The 10,357-nt window shown below is 40.0% G+C and overlaps 1 long non-coding RNA gene across 2 annotated transcripts; it reads left to right on the top strand.

Moving 5' to 3' along the window:
* The first annotated feature begins 2,641 nt into the window (after positions 1-2,641).
* On the top strand, positions 2,642-8,477 carry LOC309702877. 2 transcript variants are annotated; one of them, XR_014275775.1, is made up of 4 exons: positions 2,642-2,910; positions 6,667-6,776; positions 7,333-8,278; positions 8,360-8,477. It is a non-coding gene; the product is annotated as an uncharacterized lncRNA (long non-coding RNA). The 2 variants fall into 2 exon arrangements; XR_014275776.1 differs by having other exon boundaries at positions 6,667-8,278.
* Positions 8,478-10,357: the final 1,880 nt, after the last annotated feature.

Below are 10,357 nucleotides of genomic sequence, written 5' to 3'. Positions count from 1 at the left end.
AGGAAGGAAAAATATATGTCAATGCTTTTGCATTCTTTCGGAAATGTAGCTGGGTAATTATATCATTGGCATCGGTGAGCCACTGTCAATATGTGACATATTGAAATCGCGTTTGAATTTGCGCTTGTTTTTTTGCTTTCACTTTGCAAATGTCCAGGTGCCTTCTTTTGGCGCACCGGCCAGTCACGACCGGCGGGGGAAAAGTCACTCGGGTCAGAACATGGGGTGCCACCATCATCCCACTTCTGACACCAATGTGGCGAGCTCAGACAAGGAGGAGACGGAGGTGTCGTTTAGTCTTGCTTCCCGTGAGCTAGCCAGGGAGCACAGCCGTTTATTGACATCTGCAGAAGAACACTGCCGCTAGCTAACTGCTCAGCGCGGCAACCGCACAGCAACAACAACAACAACAACACACAGGGCGCCCTCTGACCCCGAAGGACACACCGTCGCAGCGAGAGGGCGTCACCCGTCACTATGGCAACATAAACAAAACATAACTGTACAAACAGAACCCCGAACAGCCCTGACCCGCTACAATATGCTGCTGAGAATATAGCCCAGAAGAAGCGTATAGTATAGCTTTTATTTTGGAAAGAGCCATTTCTCTGTAATAAACTCTCTTTTCCAAAGATGAGTGATTCCTCAATCAGATACAGGGCTTGCAAAATCGCTAGCCCGATTTTTCCAGTCGGGCTACCAAAATCTATCTCTGCCCTGCCCGTCGGGCTATTGTAGGAAGGAAAAATATATGTCAATGCTTTTGCATTCTTTCGGAAATGTAGCTGGGTAATTATGTCATTGGCATCGGTGAGCCACTGTCAATATGTGACATATTGAAATCTCGTTTGAATTTGCGCTTGTTTTTTGCTTTCACTTTGCAATCGTGCGAACTGTGTATAGAGAGCGACAGTACTGATTGGTGAGTGATGATAATTTGCGCACCAATTCCTCTGACATCGTCTTATCAATCGTTAGCTTACTATGCAAACATGACAAGTGAAATCTCCCGCAGCAAGCTTAAACATATGAGAGGTTGATCGCGCAGAGAATCACTGACCGTTATGTGTGTGTGTGTAAAAGCAGCAGGATATATATTTTAGTTCTGCTGAGCCAAATAAGAGAGGTCAGGGTGAAGAAGTGACAGCCAAAGAAAAGCTTACCACAAAACGGAAAAGTTATGACAAATCAGACTATAAGGCAAAAGAAAGTGCAGCTTTATGGTTTCATGGACAAAAGAATTTCTGTGGCTGCAATATGACGAGCTATATAACCGGGGCTGCACATAAGTGGTCCGCAGGTGCGGATTCGCTGTCAAAATAAAATAAAAAAAAACGCGCACAAGATATGAAGTTGCAACGCGTGTTTGCATACATAAGATTTTCTGGAGGAGGACAGACATTTGTTTAAAACTCTTAAAGATGTCGAAGAAGCAAGCTCCTTTAAGCAATTACTTTGGTGTTCCTCTACCTCCAAAGAAATGTCAGAAGGAGTCAGAACCACAAAAGCAGCACGTATTCTCGGAAAAGTGGTTGCAGGAGGTGAGCTGGCTTCAAACAAATGATGAACGCACAGAGACGTGGTGCGGAATGTGCCGTGAAAATCCTACTCTAGCGGACAAAAACAGTGCTTTTTATATGGACGCAAACGTACGTTGCAACTTCTTATCTGGTGCGCGTCTTTTATTTTGACAGCGAATGCGCACATGCGGACCACTTATGTGCACCCGTGTAAATAACATAATGTTCTGCCGGGTGTGTTGTTGGTTTTCTCTCGATTTCTGAGTCGACAAGCGCCTTTGTTACTGGGACCAGTCATTTTAAGAAAGGCCCCCATTAGAACCCATGAGAAATGCAAGAAACGCATTATTGCTCAGTCTGCAATATCTTTCCCAGAACAAACACCAATTGCAAATAACATACTAAAAATAAACCTGAAAAATCTGTTTAGACTTCAGCGGAAATTTCAAATTCAGGATCTGACACAGACTGATTCATGTCCTACACAGTTCTTACAAGTTCATAGAAATTTCTGTTCAATTAGAACCAAGTATTTGAGTTGATGATTGTAATTTTTATACAATGTTGTAATTTGTTTTTCAACAATTTTTTGATTAATGTTTTGTTTCCTTTACAATATTATACTTTAATGTATAATATTGTAAAGGAAACAAAACAGGAAACAAAACATCAATCAAAAAATTGCTCTCTTTTTTATTCGGGCTACTTACATTTATTTTGGGCTACCAAAAACTGAAGAGTCCCTGCCCGAAGGGCTACCAGGGATTTTGAAATTTTGAGAGCCCTGAGATATATTTATTTTTTTAATTAGTTTTGTTTCAGCAACATTAAGTTTAAAAACTGTACTTTTGAGTTAAAATATATATTTATAATTTTAATAAATGACAAATTAAAAAGGCATGAACATTTTTTTGTATCGAAAAAATATCGAACCGTGACACCAAAGTATCGAACCGAACCGAACCGTGAATTTTGTGTATCGTTGCACCCCTAATATACATATATACATATATATATATATATATATATATATATATATATATATATATATATATATACATTAGGGGTGCAACGATACTCATATCGATATTGAACCGTTCGATACAGTGCTTTTAGTTCGGTACGCATATGTATCAAACAATACAAGATTTTTAATTTATTTTATCAACTTTCCTTCTGACGATGCTGTCTGTGTTGAGCGCTCAGTGGATCTGCGCTCGACAGTGCAGCCTAGGCGGAGTAGTCGAACACAGATTCACTGAGCGCAGGGCAAGCTAGCGAGACAGAAGTTAAGCTCTCCTTGCAACATGGCAAATTGAACCTCCCCCACCCTCATTCAGATCTGGCGTTTGGAATTATTTTGGTTTTCATGTGACGTATGACCCTGAAGGTAAGCGCGTCGTGGACTAAAGTAAAACAGTATGTTGGATGTGCCACGCAATGCTCAATTACATGGGTGGGAACTAGTGTGTTAGCGCAGTTAGCTCGTTAACGTGTTGGCCGTCTAGCCCCATGCACAGGGCGATCAGGGGTAGCTCGTTAACGGAGATTTGCCGTGTTGTGGCGTTAACGTCATTTCAACGAGATTAAGGCTGACAGCACTAGTGGGAACACAACGAATATGACTGCACATTTACTCCGACATCATCCTAGTGCAAAGACAAGTGGAAGCAGACAAAAACAACAAGCACGCATGCTACAAACTTTACCCGAGTCATTTAGACAGCCGTTAGCACACGATTCTCCTTATGGGGACCTGATATGTTTAATATGCTGCTGAGAATATAGCCCAGAAGAAGCGTATAGTATAGCTTTTATTTTGGAAAGAGCCATTTCTCTGTAATAAACTCTCTTTTCCAAAGATGAGTGATTTCTCGATCAGGTAGATTAATTTTTTTATTACTTTGTTTTTTCAGCAACATTAAATTTAAAAACTGTACTTTTGAGTTAAAATATATATTTATAATTTAAATAAATGACAAATGAAAAAGGCATGAACATTTTTTTGTATCGAAAAAATATCGAATCGTGACACCAAAGTATCGAACCGAACCGAACCGTGAATTTTGTGTATCGTTGCACCCCTAATATATATATATATATATATATATATATATATATATATATATATATATATATATACACATATTCAACTGCTTGTTCACTGCATATATCATATGGCAGCAACTCAGTGTAGGCAGATATGATCCAGACGCCCTGGTGAAGTTCAGATCGAGCATCACCATATGGAAGAAAGGTGATTTAAGTGACTTTGAATGTGGCATAGTTGTTGGTATCTGACAGGCAAGTTTGACTGGTTTCTTAACCATGACTGTACTCAAATGTCCTCCACAGTTACCAGAAATGAATCCAATAGAGCACCTTTCGCATGTGGTGGAATGGGAGAGTCACATCATGAATGTGTGGCCAACAAATCTGCAGCAACTGTTTGATGCCAACAAACTTTCTAAGGAATCTTTCCAGCACCTCGTTGAATCTATGCCATGAAGCATTAAGGCAGCACTAATCCTGCTGAGCTCTTGTTGCGTTCATGCATGGCATGCAGTCGCACTCACTGGCAATCCAAGCCTATATCTATGTCCTGTGGGTCATCTGCCGATATGAAACAATGACTGATGAGAAGTAGTGGCCTGCTTCAAGCCGTTCATTAAGGATTATTATTTTCTGCTAAGATGAATGTGTCAGCCCACTCTTCTATGTTAGGTGGATTGCTGTGTTTAGATTCACACATAGTTGTTTCATAATTAATACTGTTAAAAGTCTAATAAGCTGTTATTAACACTATAAATTTAACCCTTTCAACAGTGTTTCCTGGTGCAGGGTGGTGTGTGTGTCTTTGTGTGTTTTTAAAATTAAGCTGATCTGTCAGTCTGTTATCATAGCATAAGAGGAATCTTTACTGGTAGCTATTTTACTCCTTCATGAATGTCTTTCACCAGTAGGCTGATAGCTGCTGATGCTCTGATGCTTTCTGGTTGGGGATATCTGAGCTTCTACACCTTTGTGATGGGGTGTGTAGCGTGTGTGAGGATGGGCTGCAGTTTGTTCTCTTGTTAAGAGGTGTGCTTCTTTCAGTCGTCTCTAAGGTTTTAATGCTTCTTTGAAAGGGCCTTTCTCTCTATTATTTTGGCATTCCTCTACCATACAATGAGACAGCTGGTGAGAATGTTCTCAATAACATGTCTATAGTCCTGGACAGAAGGCTGATGGCTCAGACAGGCTTTATTCAGTCACCTGACAGAACTGAGTTTCTGCTATGCTTTCTCAAAAGTAAGAAAGTTTTTTCTGACAAACTCAGATTATTGGTGATGAACAGGATCAGAAACCTAAAGGTGTACACACGTTACACATCAGTACCTTTAATCAGCAGAGTTGGCAGATGGTTTGGTTTGCTCCTAAAATCCAGGTTTAGCTTCTTGGTCTTGTTGGTGTAGAAGACAAGACTGTCTTCTTTCTCTTGGGTAAGCGTCTCATTACCAGTAATTTGATTTATGGTTTCTCTTGATAAGTCCCAGGATGGTTGTGTCACCTGCAAAATGAAATGCAGCTGAAATTATGGGTGACTAGGCAGTTATCAGTACTGAAGTAAAAGAGACTAGGCTTGATAAAGCAGTACTGGAGGCTTCCAGTGTTTAGTTGTTGTTGTTTTTTTCAGCACTGCTGATACTGCTAAACGTCAGTAGTCTAGCTATTGGAAGTCTTTCTATCAAAAATTCTAAAATCCAGATGCAGGTGAGAAAGGTCCAGAACAGCTTTGCTGTTAACATATTGGGATAGACAGCGTTACAACTGAACTATTGTCCAGACAAGAAAATCAGTCTTATCAGTGAGACTGGTGAGACTGAGAGGAGAGCAACTGCCAGAGGTTTGTACATCAACCTGTTGAATACGCAAAATTAAATGAACTAGTCACTTGCATGATTGAGGAGCTTCATAGGTGCTGACGTGAGCACTACATAAGGGAAATATTTCTTGAGATTTGTATTTGTCTTTTTGAGAAAAGTTGCACAGAGTGAAAACCTAATCCAACATAGTATTAAAATATGTTTTTGTACAGCAAAAGTTTTCAGAGCTCCAGCTGACACTTTATCTGGCTCTGTTGCCTTATGGGGTGTAACCTGAAAACTGAGATCCTGTGTAAATCTCATCTGGAGAGTGATCTGTCCCAGACAGCATGGTATGGGTTCCTTAAGTCTTGAAGGGGTTATCAGTAGATATAAATGGCATAGTCCATCTGAAAAGATGCTGTACCTATATCATTTAGCTGCCTTTATGAAAGACATTCACACTAATATGGAAGAAAGAGAGACAGACAGAGAGAACGTAACCCTCCTGGCAACCCACCGAGCCTGCTGGAGTGCCTGCAGTGAAATTCCTGGATCAAGTACTTATCCAGACTTATGGACCAAGGAATGCTCTTTAGGACAATAGCTATGCCAGTCCACCAGATATCAAAGGCTGCACCCATGCCACCTAACGTCCAACAGCTTCCTAGGATGTGACCTAAAGACTTCAATCCAAAATGAAATCCAGACGAATGCCATGGAGCACACATGGTCAGTTAGAAGCTTAGAAGTTTATAAAGGTTAGGGCATCTTTGACCAATGAAGACCACAAAATAACTCTCTGAAGAACAGTTATAGTGTGACTACAGTCACGTGGCAGGTAAACTGTATTGAATGGGCCCATTGGATTACCTGAGAGCAGGCAGGCGATGGTAGGTGATTGAAAGATCGGTTCTCATCCCAGGATCTGGCTCATTCAGCTGAGTATTGCAGACCCAAGAATGAATTGGATGGGTTGTAACTCAGAGACAGAATAAGGAGTTGAATCCTGGTGAAATCAGGCTTAATATTATTGGGCAGAGCTATTATGTAATTATGAAATTAAACATAAAAAAAAAATCGGGGGGGGGGGGGGGGGGGGGGACTTGACGAGCATTCAGCTCCTTAGTTGCTTGGAAATACAAAAAGTTTTCGTGATTAGTACATACAATGAATAGTGGTTCTGCTTCTTCCAACCAGGATCTCCAAGAATACCACAGAATCAATATGAAATTCATATTTTTCTCCCTTGACAAACAGTTTGTTTTGCAATAAATGTTACTCTGTCTTTTGATGCTCAGAGAGGGTTTTGGAAATGATGAAAGTATCATCCAAGTAGACAAAGACAAAGTAACTGAAGAAGTACCAGAGGACATCTTTAACTATGCTGTGGAACAATACTGGTGTGTTGGTAAGTCTGAAAAGCATCACAAGATACCCAGAGTGCCCCAGGTGAGTGTTGAAAGATGTTTTTGATTTATTTCTCTCTTTATCTGCACCAGGTGGTAGGCGTTACAGAGATCCAGCTTTTAAAAAATGTAATTGTAATCATCTGCAATGGAAACAGAATAAGTAACAGATTGAATTCTATCCTGTTATCCTATTGTGAGGTCAGTCGATAGTTGAATTATGGTCTTTAAGCACTGGGTGGCATAAAATCAGTGGTGTCCTTGTTGTGTTGGAGATAAACAGACTTGTGATTGCTCGATAGGAACAGAAATACAGGTCAAGTTTTTTTAGCAGTATTTGCAAGATGACTATGTAGAGCCGAAACCTGAAGTTGCTCGGGCAGTATTTAAACCATTACAGCCATGGCCCTGTGTTTTGCCTACCCAGAGTATAAGTCAATAAAGTGGACTGTTTGACCACAATATAACTATTTACCAGATGCGATTCTTCTTTGTCTTACACAAAGAGGGCCATGTCCTTCCCTGCTGAATAATTTTTGTCTTCCTTTCACCGGACAGGTAATGACCAATTGCACACAGGTGAGTAGATTACCAACCATCTCCAGGTATGTGAATCAGAATGGTGGATACACATACACAAACATACACACACATACACACTCACAGAGTGAGAGAGCAACAAAGAGCAAGAACAATCAGAAAAAGCAGGTCAGCACAAGAAGACCAGGGGACCATGAAAATATCTTTTTGATATCACTAAACAAGTGTCCTGCTTCCTATAGTAAGAAAGATTATATATTCACATTTAAGTAAGATAGAGTTTTCATGAAAATGGTTAGAATCAGCTAAGGCAGCAGCAGGTTATGCATTTTAATACTTGCTGACAATGCTGAAAGACTTATTTCAGTGCTTCATGCACTTAAACCAAGGGTGTAAATGCTGTACTCTGTAGTTCTTCTGGTAAATAAAATAGCCTGCACCAGATTCCCAGATGCTGAACATTTGATGTCCATAGTTTAGTTAAAAACGTAATCTCTGGGGTAGCCAGTTTTGCACTCTTTCATGCTGTGGTCACATCTCTAGGCCATGTAGCCTGACAGTGAAAAGACCTTCTGGGGGGTCTTTTGGGTGAGCCATGTTTCTGTAAAACACAGAACTGAACAGTCTCTGATGTACTATTGTGTGATGACCTAGAATTCTGAAATACATCTGTCCATTTTATTATGCAGCAATTGCACATTTGCCAAGAGAATACTTGGCAGATTTTGTCATGGTCTGACTAGCCCTGCTGGGCGACCTGATCATTTATGTTTGAGTTTATTTAGATGGAGCCGCGCTTCCCCGGAGGCAGGTCCACCAACCCGGAAGTAGCTCCGTTCGGAGCTTCGGCACACCGCCGATTAATTAACATTCACCAGCTGCCATGAATTATCCGCCATCAGACCCCGGTGTATTTAACGCAGTGACCAGGCTTCAGTCAGCGCTGGATCATTATTCTAAGCTCGTTAGTAGTGTCTTGATTGTGTGCTTTTTCCAACTCGCTTTCGGATTGCTATTTACTCCTTTTTTTTGTCTTTCGCACTAGGAGGTGGAGAGTAGAAGACGGGAGCTGGGTGAATGGACCACGGGGGCCACGGCCGAGGGATTTCACTGGACTGTAATTGTTTCACTCTGTAAATAAATTCACTGTATCATTGCAAGGAGATCTTCGCTCGAGTCCGCTTCATCCACACACCACGACAGATTTATCTTACTGCATCTTTCAAAGCATCAGAGAAGCTGTTCAACTCAGTTCTAGCTGCCATTTCTCTTTAAGTGACCAGGTCTTGCCGTCTTCTTCAGCATCCTTTTCCCCTACTTAAAATTACTTATTGTATAATATTTCTTCTTCCTGCTAAAAACTTGAATTATTTCCCTCCTTATTATAGTGTGTCGTTGAGTAGGTATTTGTAGGTTTAAATAATTACATTATAATGTTAAATAAAATAAAATGGAAATTCAGTTTCATTTTAGGGGAATTAGACTGTTAGTCACAGACCATGTTATAAAGTGCAACAAGAAACACAACAGAAAAATACAGTTGGATAAAAAAGGACCGGTATAAAATAACCATAACAATCACGTGGAGTCCTTTTACATGCAATTACCACTTAAATGTTTTTTTGTCAAGCACGTTAGCCATTGTTATGTTAGCTGTTCACTGATTTTCTTTCCTTTAATGTGAGTGAAAAATGGTAAGATGTGTATAAACTCATACTTACAGACAGCGCAGACTGTTTGCTACAGTGACTCACGATTTCGTCTGGAGCTCCAGTGGGGGAATCTGAACACCTTGATCAGGATCCCTTGATTTTAGCAGCAACTTCCAGGACTGGAAAATGAATCCAAAATGAAATTACCAAAAGACATTTTCAGGCTCAGACTCCCATGTTAAAATGCCCAAATTTACAGCATTAAAACATGTGGAAGTTAAATAAAATGAACTGGGCCTCTCTGGATAGTTTAACCCATCATAACAACTGGAGGGAGACTGAATGATTTTATAACGCTTTGTCTATGATACTGGCATTAGGGGCCTCTTTGAGGGTTTGTTGTGACACAGGCAGCTGTAGCCCAGCGTCTGCTACTCTTCACCTTTGCTAATTGGAGTCACTGAACTGGACCTCTCCACCGTGTTTGTGTCATTGGTGTCTTTTTGAGCTGCATGGCTTGCTGTGTGTTGCAGGCCATCTAAGAAGTTTGTGCTTCAATTTGGGAAAGTGAACTTTTAGTATTTTATCTGGCTGTTACCTAGAAGCTTTCTAGCAAGGCTTGCTAGCATGTGCTAGCACTCTCATCCAAATAAGGTAACCTCTAGCTTCAGAAAACCAACATGGTAGCAGTCGAAACTCTTATATTAAAGCTTTAAAATGTGGAGTCCTAACCCTACTTTTACAAAACCACAAAACAGCAAATATTTTTTAGTCATAAATTTCTCCTTTCTTTTCAACTTTATATCCATATTTGTTACAGTGCAGTACCAGCTGAAATTTATACACACATTAATTCCTGTGGTGAAATTGTCTGTTTGTCAAGTTAATGTAACAGTTGAGCAGTAGGGCTGACCTACTGGGACAGGAACAAAGAGAACTGACTTTCCTAATGTACTAATGTTAAATAAATAAACACAGTAATAAAACTGCAGAATTCCCACAGCAAACCAAAAGCCTAAGAGTGTGCAGTGCTCCTTTCCTCCCTGTTGCCTTTTGATCTTGGTCTGTCTCCAAGAAATCCGACAAATCCTCACTGCTTATCTTAAAAAACAAAAAAAACAAAACAACTTTATGCTATTTTCTCACCTCAGGAATAAAAAAGAAAACAGATCCTAGTCAAATATGTCTTCTATCAGGCGTGACCTAACTTACCAACAATACCGATATATATACTACATATATACTAATACTGAAGCATATTCAGCACCAAGCTTAGTCCATATTGTACAAGCTGAAAACCTCTGGTGTTGAGGTTTTTTTATTATTAACTCATAAAAAAAATGTATTTTGAATAATGTCTGACCAAATAGCATGATTCCAATGTTTCATAA

Source organism: Aulonocara stuartgranti, assembly GCF_965226115.1.
Source record: "Aulonocara stuartgranti genome assembly, chromosome: 1".
In the NCBI taxonomy this organism is placed as follows: Eukaryota; Metazoa; Chordata; class Actinopteri; order Cichliformes; family Cichlidae; genus Aulonocara; species Aulonocara stuartgranti.
Note: the sequence above shows the minus strand (reverse complement) of the source record. Positions and strands in the feature narration are given on the sequence as shown.